Raw genomic sequence first — 13,685 nt, forward strand, 5'->3', positions numbered from 1 at the left:
GGTCAGCAGCATAATCCGGCAGGCCATGGGAACAATGGTAAGCGCAAGGCTGACAATAGTTTGGACTTTGTGGCTAACACCAATGCTCAGGAGAATGGTCAACACCGTAAGGGCAAGCAGCCCCAGAGGGGCGGAGGTTCAGGCCCCAATTTCGAGCGCCTGTTAAATCAACCCAATCCAAAGCATGGATGAAAGGAGAAGCCAGCATTGCATCTTTGGAAGAATTATTATATCATGCGAGATTTCAAGAACTCCAATATGTTTCAGTACGATAATGGCCTGCCCGGCGGTTCAGGAGGTGGTTTCCACGGGCTGGGTTACGAAGGTGGCAGTTCTGGTTCCGGATTTCATGGCAATCAAACCGAACACATCAATCAAGGGAACCAAGGCAACCAAGGAGGTTACAACCATCAGGGGAACCAACAGCAGCATCAGCAGTCGGGTTATCAGAGCAACCCTAAGCAGTTAAATAGTGGGCAATATCATGTCTTCACCACTAGCTTGTGTAAGCGGGATCAGAAGCTTCACAAGAGGGCAGTGGACTCTGTTGAACCGGCAGTGCCTCAGTATTTGCGCTGGTCTGAGCAACCCATTTTGTGGAGTAGACAGGATCACCCGCCCCGGGTTGACAATCCGGGTCATCTGGCCTTAGTGGTGGCCCTCAAGTTGGGGATATAAGTTCACTAAGGTGCTCATGGATGGGGGAAGTAGTATCAACATTCTATATTATGATACCTTCCATCGTATGGGGTTGACGGATAAGAATCTTAAACCATCAAACACCGTTTTTCATGGTGTAGTGCCTGGTAAGTCTGCATATCCAGTGGGCAAGATAGCCTTAGAGGTGGCTTTTGGAGATGATCATGATTCAAGATCAGAAACATTGACTTTTGAGGTGGTGAAAATCAGAAGTCCGTATCATGCTTTGTTTGGGCGGCCGGCTTACGCTAAGTTCATGGCGAGGTCGTGTTATGTTTATCTACAGCTTAAGATGCCAGGTCATAAGGGGACCATCACAATACACAAGAGCAGGAAGATCAGCTTGGAATGTGAGGAAGGTGATGCGGCTTATGCTGAGTCGGTTTGTGCCACAGAGGAGCTGAAGTTTTATAAAGACCAAGTTGATCCGGCAGATATGACCTCTTTGAAAAAGCCAACTACGGAACACCATCCGGCGTTGAAATTTAAATTGGCCACAGATACTAATATGGTTGATTTTGTTCCTGGCAATTCATCCAAGCAGTTGAGCATCAGCGCTAACCTGGATCCCAAATAGGAAAGCACGCTCATCGAGTTCATCCGTGAGAACCGGGACATCTTTTCATGGAAACCTTCTGACATGCCAGGTGTACCGAGGGAACTCGCTGAGCACACACTTAACATTGATCCTAAGTTTAAACCGGTGCGGCAGTTTCTCCGCCACTTCAATGAAGAAAGGCGTAAGGCTATTGGTGAAGAAGTAGCTCGGTTGTTGGCCGCAGGGTTTATCGTGGAGGTCTTTCACCCAGAGTGGTTGGCTAATCCGGTGCTGGTTCTTAAGAAAAATGGCACTTGGCATATGTGTGTAGATTACACAGACTTGAACAAGGCTTGCCCTGCAGACCCCTTTGCCCTCCCTCGTATTGATCAGATCATTGATGCTACTGTTGGGTTTCGTAGTAATTTCAAAATTTTCCTACGCACACGCAAGATCATGGTGATGCATAGCAACGAGAGGGGGAGAGTGTGATCTATGTACCCTTGTAGATCGACAACGGAAGCGTTAACTTGGTTGATGTAGTCATAAGTCTTCACGGCCCGACCGATCAAGCACCGAAACTATGGCACCTCCTAGTTCTAGCACACGTTCAGCTCGATGACGATCCCCGGACTCCGATCCAACAAAGTGTCGGGGAAGAGTTCCGTCAGCACGACGACGTGGTGACGATCTTGATGTACTACTGTCGCAGGGCTTCGCCTAAGCACCGCTACAATATTATCGAGGACTATGGTGGAAGGGGGCACCGCACACGACTAAGAATATGATCACGTGGATCAACTTGTGTGTCTAGGGGTTCCCCTTGTCTCCGTATATAAAGGATCCAAGGGGGGGTGCGGCCGGCCCTAGTAGGAGGCGCGCAGGAGGAGTCCTACTCCTACCGGGAGTAGGACTCCCCTCCCTTTCCTTGTCCAAGTAGGAGAGGGGGGAGGAGAGAAGGAAAAGGGGGGCCGCCGCCCCTCCCTCCTTGTCCAATTCGGACTAGGGGGAGAGGGGCGCGCGGCCTGCCCTGGCAGCCCCTCCTCTTCTCCACTTTAGGCCCATGAGGCCCATTAACCCCCCGGGGGGTTCCGGTAACCCCCCGGTGCTCCGGTTTTATCCGAAACTTCCCCGAAACACTTCCGGTATCCGAATATAGCCGTCCAATATATCAATCTTTATGTCTCGACCATTTCGAGACTCCTCGTCATGTCCGTGATCACATCCGGGACTCCGAACTAACTTCGGTACATCAAAACACATAAAATCATAATATAACTGTCATCGAAACCTTAAGCGTGCGGACCCTACGGGTTCGAGAACAATGTAGACATGACCGAGACACGTCTCCGGTCAATAACCAATAGCGGAACCTGGATGCTCATATTGGCTCCTACATATTCTACGAAGATCTTTTATCGGTCAGACCGCATAACAACATACATTGTTCCCTTTGTCATCGGTATGTTACTTGCCCGAGATTCGATCGTCGGTATCCCATACCTAGTTCAATCTCGTTACCGGCAAGTCTCTTTACTCGTTCCATAATACATCATCTCACAACTAACTCATTAGTTGCAATGCTTGCAAGGCTTATGTGATGTGTATTACCGAGAGGGCCCAGAGATACCTCTCCGACAATCGGAGTGACAAATCCTAATCTCAAAATACGCCAACCCAACATGTACCTTTGGAGACACTTGTAGAGCACCTTTATAATCACCCATTTACGTTGTGACGTTTGGTAGCACACAAAGTGTTCCTCCGGCAAACGGGAGTTGCATAATCTCATAGTCATAGGAACATGTATAAGTCATGAAGAAAGAAATAACAACATACTAAATGATCGGGTGCTAAGCTAATGGAATGGGTCATGTCAATCAGATCATTCACCTAATGATGTGATCCCGTTAATCAAATAACAACTCTTTGTTTATGGTTAGGAAACATAACCATCTTTGATTAATGAGCTAGTCAAGTAAAGGCATACTAGTGACACTCTGTTTGTCTATGTATTCACACATGTATTATGTTTCCGGTTAATACAATTCTAGCATGAATAATAAACATTTATCATGATATAAGGAAATAAATAATAACTTTATTATTGCCTCTAGGGCATATTTCCTTCAGTCTCCCACTTGCACTAGAGTCAATAATCTAGATTACACAGTAATGATTCTAACACCCATGGAGCCTTGGTGCTGATCATGTTTTGCTCGTGGAAGAGGCTTAGTCAACAAGTCTGCAACATTCAGATCCGTATGTATCTTGCAAATCTCTATGTCTCCCACCTGGACTAGATCCCGGATGGAATTGAAGCGTCTTTTGATGTGCTTCGTTCTCTTGTGAAATCTGGATTCCTTTGCCAGGGAAATTGCACCAGTATTGTAACAAAAGATTTTCATTGGACCCAATGCACTAGGTATGACACCTAGATCGGATATGAACTCCTTCATCCAGACTATTTCATTTGCTGCTTCCGAAGCAGCTATGTACTCCGCTTCACATGTAGATCCCGCTACAACGCTTTGTTTAGAACTGCACCAACTGACAGCTCCACCGTTTAATGTAAACACGTATCCGGTTTGCGATTTAGAATCGTCCGGATCAGTGTCAAAGCTTGCATCAACGTAACCTTTTACGATGAGCTCTTTGTCACCTCCATATATGAGAAACATATCCTTAGTCCTTTTCAGGTATTTCAGGATGTTCTTGACCACTGTCTAGTGATCCACTCCTGGATCACTTTGGTACCTCCCCGCTAGACTTATAGCAAGGCACACATCAGGTCTGGTACACAGCATTGCATACATGATAGAGCCTATGGCTGAAGCATAGGGAACATCTTTCATTTTCTCTCTATCTTCTGCAGTGGTCAGGCATTGAGTCTTGCTCAACTTCACACCTTGTAACACAGGCAAGAACCCTTTCTTTGCTTGATCCATTTTGAACTTCTTCAAAACTTTGTCAAGGTATGTGCTTTGTGAAAGTCCAATTAAGCGTCTTGATCTATCTCTACAGAACTTAATGCCTAATATGTAAGCAGCTTCACCGAGGTCTTTCATTGAAAAACTCTTATTCAAGTATCCCTTTATGCTATCCAGAAATTCTATATCATTTCCAATTAGTAATATGTCATCCACATATAATATCAGAAATGCTACAGAGCTCCCACTCACTTTCTTGTAAATACAGGCTTCTCCAAAAGTCTGTATAAAACCAAATGCTTTGATCACACTATCAAAGCGTTTATTCCAACTCCGAGAGGCTTGCACCAGTCCATAAATGGATCGCTGGAGCTTGCACACTTTGTTAGCTCCCTTTGGATCGACGAAACCTTCTGGTTGCATCATATACAACTCTTCTTCTAGAAATCCATTCAGGAATGCAGTTTTGACATCCATCTGCCAAATTTCATAATCATAAAATGCGGCAATTGCTAACATGATTCGGACAGACTTAAGCATCGCTACGGGTGAGAAGGTCTCATCGTAGTCAATCCCTTGAACTTGCCGAAAACCTTTTGCGACAAGTCGAGCTTTGTAGACAGTAATATTACCGTCAGCATCAGTCTTCTTCTTGAAGATCCATTTATTCTCAATTGCTTGCCGATCATCGGGCAAGTCAACCAAAGTCCATACTTTGTTCTCATACATGGATCCCATCTCAGATTTCATGGCTTCAACCCATTTCGCGGAATCTGGGCTCACCATCGCTTCTTCATAGTTCGTAGGTTCATCATGATCTAGTAGCATGACTTCCAGAACCGGATTACCATACCACTCTGGCGCGGATCTCACTCTGGTTGATCTACGAGGTTTAGTAGTATCTTGTTCTGAAGTTTCATGATCATCATCATTAGCTTCCTCACTAACTGGTGTAGGTGTCACTGAAACAGTTTTCTGTGATGTACTACTTTCCAATAAGGGAGCACGTACAGTTACCTCGTCAAGTTCTACTTTCCTCCCACTCACTTCTTTCGAGAGAAACTCCTTCTCCAGAAAGTTTCCGAACTTAGCAACAAAAGTCTTGCCTTCGGATCTGTGATAGAAGGTGTATCCAATAGTCTCCTTTGGATATCCTATGAAGACACACTTCTCCGATTTGGGTTCGAGCTTATCAGGTTGAAGCTTTTTCACATAAGCATCGCAGCCCCAAACTTTCAGAAACGACAACTTTGGTTTCTTGCCAAACCATAGTTCATAAGGCGTCGTCTCAACGGATTTTGATGGTGCCCTATTTAACGTGAATGCGGTCGTCTCCAAAGCATAACCCCAAAATGATAGCGGTAAATCAGTAAGAGACATCATAGATCGCACCATATCTAGTAAAGTACGATTACGACGTTCGGACACACTATTGCGCTGTGGTGTTCCGGGTGGCGTGAGTTGTGAAACTATTCCACATTGTTTCAAATGTTCACCATACTCGTAACTCAAATATTCTCCTCCACGATCAGATCGTAGAAACTTTATTTTCTTGTTACGATGATTTTCAACTTCACTCTGAAATTCTTTGAACTTTTCAAACGTTTCAGACTTATGTTTCATTAAGTAGATATACCCATATCTGCTTAAGTCATCTGTGAAGGTGAGAAAATAACGATATCCGCCACGAGCCTCAATATTCATCGGACCACATACATCTGTATGTATGATTTCCAACAAATCTGTTGCTCTCTCCATAGTACCGGAGAACGGTGTTTTAGTCATCTTGCCCATGAGGCACGGATCGCAAGTACCAAGTGATTCATAATCAAGTGGTTCCAAAAGTCCATCAATATGGAGTTTCTTCATGCTCTTTACACCGATATGACCTAAACGGTAGTGCCACAAATAAGTTGCACTATCATTATCAACCCTGCATCTTTTGGCTTCAACACTATGAATATGTGTGTCACTACTATCGAGATTCAATAAAAATAGACCACTCTTTAAGGGTGCATGACCATAAAAGATATTACTCATATAAATAGAACAACCATTATTCTCAGATTTAAATGAATAACCGTCTCGCATCAAACAAGATCCAGATATAATGTTCATGCTTAAAGCTGGCACCAAATAACAATTATTTAGGTCTAATATTAATCCCGAAGGTAGATGTAGAGGTAGCGTGCCGACTGCGATTACATTGACTTTGGAACTGTTTCCCACGCGCATCGTCACCTCGTCCTTAGCCAAACTTCGCTTAATCCGTAGTCCCTGTTTTGAGTTGCAAATATTAGCAACAGAACCAGTATCAAATACCCAGGTGCTACTGCGAGCATTAGTAAGGTACACATCAATAACATGTATATCACATATACCTTTGTTCACCATGCCATCCTTCTTATCAGCCAAAAATACTTGGGGCAGTTCCGCTTCCAGTGACCAGTCTGCTTGCAGTAGAAGCACTCAGTTTCAGGCTTAGGTCCAGGTTTGGGTTTCTTCTCTTGAGCAGCAACTTGCTTGCCGTTCTTTTTGAAGTTCCCCTTCTTCTTCCCTTTGCCCTTTTTCTTGAAACTTGTGGTCTTGTTGACCATCAACACTTGATGCTCCTTCTTGATTTCTACCTCCGCAGCTTTCAGCATTGCGAAGAGCTCGGGAATAGTCTTATTCATCCCTTGCATATTATAGTTCATCACGAAGCTCTTGTAGCTTGGTGGCAGTGATTGGAGAATTCTGTCAATGACGCAATCATCTGGAAGATTAACTCCCAATTGAATCAAGTGATTATTAATACCCAGACATTTTGAGTATATGCTCACTGACAGAACTATTCTCCTCCATCTTGCAGCTATAGAACTTATTGGAGACTTCATATCTCTCAATCCGGGCATTTGCTTGAAATATTAACTTCAACTCCTGAAACATCTCATATGCTCCATGACGTTCAAAACGTCGTTGAAGTCCCGATTCTAAGCCGTAAAGCATGGCACACTGAACTATCGAGTAGTCATCAGCTTTGCTCTGCCAGACGTTCATAACATCTGGTGTTGCTCCAGCAGCAGGCCTGGCACCCAGCGGTGCTTCCAGGACGTAATTCTTCTGTGCAGCAATGAGGATAATCCTCAAGTTACGGACCCAGTCCGTGTAATTGCTACAATCATCTTTCAACTTTGCTTTCTCAAGGAACGCATTAAAATTCAACGGAACAACAGCACGAGCCATCTATCTACAATCAAGCATAAACAAGCAAGATACTATCAGGTACAAAGTTTCATGATAAATTTAGGTTCAATTAATTTACTTAAAGAACTCCCACTTAGATAGACATCCCTCTAATCCTCTAAGTGATTACGTGATCCAAATCAACTAAACCATGTCCGATCATCACGTGAGATGGAGTAGTTTCATTGGTGAACATCACTATGTTGATCATATCTACTATATGATTCACGCTCGACCTTTCGGTCTCCGTGTTCTGAGGCCATATCTGTATATGCTAGGCTCGTCAAGTATAACCTGAGTATTCCGCATGTGCAACTGTTTTGCACCCGTTGTATTTGAACGTAGAGCCTATCACACCCGATCATCATGTGGTGTCTCAGCACGAAGAACTTTCGCAACGGTGCATACTCAGGGAGAACACTTCTTGATAATTAGTGAGAGATCATCTTATAATGCTACCGTCAATCAAAGCAAGATAAGATGCATAAAAGATAAACATCACATGCAATCAATATAGGTGATATGATATGGCCATCATCATCTTGTGCTTGTGATCTCCATCTTTGAAGCACCGTCCTGATCACCATCGTCACCGGCGCGACACCTTGATCTCCATCGTAGCATCGTTGTCGTCTCGCCAATCTTATGCTTCCACGACTATCGCTACCGCTTAGTGATAAAGTAAAGCATTACAGCATGATTGCATTGCATACAATAAAGCGACAACCATATGGCTCCTGCCAGTTGCCGATAACTCGGTTACAAAACATGATCATCTCATACAATAAAATTTAGCATCATGTCTTGACCATATCACATCACAACATGCCCTGCAAAAACAAGTTAGACGTCCTCTACTTTGTTGTTGCAAGTTTTATGTGGCTGCTATGGGCTTAAGCAAGAACCAATCTTACCTACGCATCAAAACCACAACGATAGTTTGTCAAGTTGGTGCTGTTTTAACCTTCGCAAGGACCGGGCGTAGCCACACTCGGTTCAACTAAAGTTGGAGAAACTGTCACCCACAAGCCACCTATGTGCAAAGCACGTCGGGAGAACCGGTCTCGCGTAAGCGTACGCGTAATGTCGGTCCGGGCCGCTTCATCCAACAATACCGCCGAACCAAAGTATGACATGCTGGTAAGCAGTATGACTTATATCGCCCACAACTTACTTGTGTTCTACTCGTGCATATAACATCAACATATATAACCTAGTCTCGGATGCCACTGTTGGGTTTCGTAGTAATTTCAAAATTTTCCTATGCACATGCCAGATCATGGTGATGCATAGCAACGAGAGGGGGAGATTGTGATCTACGTACCCTTGTAGATCGACAATGGAAGCATTAACTTGGTTGATGTAGTCATACGTCTTCATGGCCCGACCGATCAAGCACCGAAACTACGGCACCTCCGAGTTCTAGCACACGTTCAGCTCGATGACGATCCCCGGACTCCGATCCAACAAAGTGTCGGGGAAGAGTTCCGTCAGCACGACGGCGTGGTGACGATCTTGATGTACTACTGTCGCAGGGCTTCGCCTAAGCACCGCTACAATATTATCGAGGACTATGGTGGAAGGGGGCACCGCACACGGCTAAGAATATGATCACGTGGATCAACTTGTGTGTCTAGGGGTTCCCCTTGCCTCCGTATATAAAGGATCCAAGGGGGGGTGCGGCCGGCCCTAGTAGGAGGCGCGCAGGAGGAGTCCTACTCCTACCGGGAGTAGGACTCCCCTCCCTTTCCTTGTCCAAGTAGGAGAGGGGGGAGGAGAGAAGGAAAAAGGGGGGCCGCCGCCCCTCCCTCCTTGTCGAATTCGGACTAGGGGGAGAGGCGGCATGCGGCCTGCCCTGGCAGCCCCTCCTCTTCTCCACTTTAGGCCCATGAGGCCCATTAACCCCCCGGGGGGTTCCGGTAACCCCCCGGTGCTCCGGTTTTATCCGAAACTTCCCCGAAACACTTCCGGTATCCGAATATAGCCATCCAATATATCAATCTTTATGTCTCGACCATTTCGAGACTCCTCGTCATGTCCGTGATCACATCCGGGACTCCGAACTAACTTCGGTACATCAAAACTCATAAACTCATAATATAACTGTCATCGAAACCTTAAGCGTGCGGACCCTACGGGTTCGAGAACAATGTAGACATGACCGAGACACGTCTCCGGTCAATAACCAATAGCGGAACCTGGATGCTCATATTGGCTCCTACATATTCTACGAAGATCTTTTATCGGTCAGACCGCATAACAACATACGTTGTTCCCTTTGTCATCGGTATGTTACTTGCCCGAGATTCGATCGTCGGTATCCCATACCTAGTTCAATCTCGTTACTGGCAAGTCTCTTTACTCGTTTTGTAATACATCATCTCACAACTAAGTCATTAGTTGCAATGCTTGCAAGGCTTATGTGATGTGTATTACCGAGAGGGCCCAGAGATACCTCTCCGACAATCGGAGTGACAAATCCTAATCTCGAAATACGCCAACCCAACATGTACCTTTGGAGACACCTGTAGAGCACCTTTATAATCACCCATTTACGTTGTGACGTTTGGTAGCACACAAAGTGTTCCTCCGGCAAACGGGAGTTGCATAATCTCATAGTCATAGGAACATGTATAAGTCATGAAGAAAGCAATAGCAACATACTAAACGATCGGGTGCTAAGCTAATGGAATGGGTCATGTCAATCAGATCATTCACCTAATGATGTGATCCCGTTAATCAAATAACAACTCTTTGTTTATGGTTAGGAAACATAACCATCTTTGATTAACGAGCTAGTCAAGTAGAGGCATACTAGTGACACTCTGTTTGTCTATGTATTCACACATGTATTATGTTTCCGGTTAATACAATTCTAGCATGAATAATAAACATTTATCATGATATAAGGAAATAAATAATAACTTTATTATTGCCTCTAGGGCATATTTCCTTCAGCTACGGCGGGTTGTGACTGTTTGTGTTTTCTGGATGCTTATTCTGGTTATCATCAGATCAAAATGGCAGTTAAGTACCAGGAGAAGACAACTTTCATAACTCCCTTTGGCGCCTTCTGCTATGTCTCCATGCCCTTTGGCTTAAGAGTGCCCAGGCGACTTATCAATGCTGTGTTCAGAATTGTCTTTATAAGCAAATTGGGCATAATGTTCATGCATATGTGGATGATATTGTGATAAAATCCAGGAAGGAGGAAGCATTGAGAGATGATTTGAGAGAAACCTTTGACAACCTCCGGGTTTACAAGATGATGCTCAATCCGGAAAAGTGTGTCTTTGGTGTCCCGGCAGGCAAACTCTTGGGTTTTCTGGTATCAAACACAGGCATTGAGGCTAATCCGAAAAAATCTCAGCAATTACATCTTTGGCTAAACCGGCGTGTATCAATGACGTTCAACGTTTGGCCGGCCGGATTGCGGCTTTGATCCGGTTTATCAGTCGTCTTGGGGAGAAGGCTATCCCTTTATATCAGATGCTGAAGAAAACAGATGATTTTGTCTGGAGCGAGGCGACTGATAAAGTGTTTGAGGATCTGAAGAGGCAGTTAGCTGAACTGCCTGTGCTTGCAGCCTCGATCGATTAAGAGTCATTATTGCTATATGTGGCTGCTAATGCCCGAGCTGTTAGCGTGGCTATTGTGGTCGAGCGCAAGGAAGCTGGAAAGGAGTATCCGGTTCAACGGCTGGTTTATTATATCAGTGAGGTGCTCATTGAATCAAAGCAGAGGTATCCACATTGGCAGAAGCTAGTGTATGGAGTGTTTATGGCAAGCCGGAAGCTTAAACATTATTTTTAGGGCCATCCTATCACGGTGGTCAATTCAGCCCCTTTGGGAGATATCATTCAAAACAGAGAAGCAACTGGCCGGATTGCCAAGTGGGCTATTGAGCTTGGACCTCACGGGCTCAAATACATACCTCGCACAACGATCAAATTCCAAGCACTCGTGGACTTCATCAATGATTGGACGGAATTGCAGGCACCCGAGGAAAAGCCACACAATATGTATTGGACTAATCACTTTGATGGATCCAGACAGTTGGAGGGCTCGGGGGCTGGAGTCATACTAACTTCGCCACGAGGTGACAAGTTTTGTTACGTCCTCCGTTTAATGTTCCCTTGTACTAACAATGCAGCTGAGTATGAGGCCTTACTTCGCGGTCTTCGGATGTCTAAGGAGATGAACTTAAGCCGGGTTAAGTGCTTTGGGATTCAGATCTGGTGGCTCAACAGGTGTCTGGCACTTGGGATTCTAAAGACCCACTCATGGTTGCATATCGACGAGAGGTGGACATGGTAGCTGGTCACGTCAAGGGTTATCAGGTGGACCATATAGACCGGTGAAAAAACGAAGCGGCAGATACTTTAAGCCGCCTTGGTTCTCAGCATAAACCGGTCCCACCAAATGTTTTTCTTGATGTGTTGCATAATCCGTCGGTCAAGGTACCAACAGAGGAGGAGTTGGCTATTCCTGACCCGGAGGCTCAATTGGTGGCAGCTTTGCATGTCATACCGGATTGGAAAATCCCATACCTGGCTTACATGAACCGGGGCGAGTTACCGGAGGATGAAACATCGGCCCGACAGATAATCCGGCGTTCCAAGTCAATGACCATACTCAACGGAGAGTTACATCGTTACAGCGTCTCAGGGGAAATTCAGCGTTGTGTCTCTCCTCAAGAGGGTTGTGAGATTTTGCGAGAAATCCATGAAGGGGATTGTGGTCACCACGCCGGTTCAAAGTCTTTGGTAGCTAAAGCTTTTCGCCACGGTTTTTATTGGTTAACAGCTCACGCTGATGCGGAGGACTTAGTCAAAAGACATGACGGTTGTCAAAAATTCGCACGCCATGCTCATATTCTGGCTCAGGAGTTGAGGATGATTCCAATAACGTGGCCGTTTGCGACTTGGGGGCTTGATATGGTTGGACCCTTTAAGCGCTCCAAGGACAAAAAGACCCACTTATTAGTGGCAGTTGACAAATTCACCAATGGGTGGAAGCAGATCCAGTCAGTAAGTGTGATGCGGCCACGGCGGTTCAATCCATCAAAAAGGTGATATTCCGGTTTGGCTTTCCACACAGTATTATAACTAATAATGGTACTAATCTGTCAAAGGGAGAGATGGAGGAATTTTGCCAATGTGAGCACATCCGGCTTGATATAGCATCGATGGCTCACCCCCAATCTAATGGTCAAGCGGAGAGGGCAACTCAAGAAATTTTGAGTGGTATTAAACCCCGGCTTATGGTTCCTTTGAAACGGACACTGGGTTGTTGAGTTGAGGAGTTACCTTCTATGTTATGGAGCATCAACACCACACCCAACAGATCTATGGGTTATACGCCTTTCTTCATGGTTTATGGAGCAGAGGCAGTTCTTCCTAGTGACATACGTCACGACTCGCCCCTTGTGGCAGCTTATATTGAAGCTGATAATGAGACAACATGTCAGGACTCACTGGACTTGTTAGATGAGGAGCATGATCTTGCAGCAGCATGTTTGGCGATTTATCAACAAGATCTCCGACGTTATCACAGCCGCCGGGTTAAGACTAGAACCTTTCAAGAGGGCGATTTGGTGCTCCGGCTCATCTAGGATCAGATTGATATGCACAAGTTATCCCCACCTTGGGAAGGACCCTTTGTGGTCAGCAAGAATCTGCACAACGGGTCATACTACCTCATTGATGTTCGAGAGCACAAAGACTCACGTAAATCGGAGGAGGAGACCAAGCGGCCGTGGAATATAGCTCTTCTTCGGCCTTACTATACTTGAGCCATAGGCTCTTCATATGTACATATTTATGACAATGTATATATTATATAGTAAACCGGAGCCTCGAATAAAGCAGGGTCTCTGTTCTTTTTACATCATGTGTGTGCGTACAAGAGTTTCTACTGACAAAGCGGAGTTTTCTTAAACCGGTCTCTGTAGCCGCACGGATATAAAGAAAAGCACTAGGAGGCTTGGTCATATCTGAACCATAGCTACACCTCTTGATCGGTTTGAAACCACAAAGGGATATCACTAGGGGGCTTGGTTGTTGTCACACCATAGCTACACCACTTGATCGGTTTAACACCACAAAGGGATATCATTAGGGGGCTTGGTTGTTATGACACCATAGCTACACCTCTTGATAGGCGTTAAGCCAAAAAGGAAATTATGTGGAACCAAAGAGAGTCTGCTGCATTAAGCACAGCTCAAACATAGGTAACCACCGAGCATAGCTCACATATTACCTGGGGGCTCATTGCTTCTCAAAGAACAATGA

Source organism: Triticum dicoccoides, chromosome 4A (genome assembly GCF_002162155.2).
Source record: "Triticum dicoccoides isolate Atlit2015 ecotype Zavitan chromosome 4A, WEW_v2.0, whole genome shotgun sequence".
NCBI classification, from domain to species: domain Eukaryota; kingdom Viridiplantae; phylum Streptophyta; class Magnoliopsida; order Poales; family Poaceae; genus Triticum; species Triticum dicoccoides.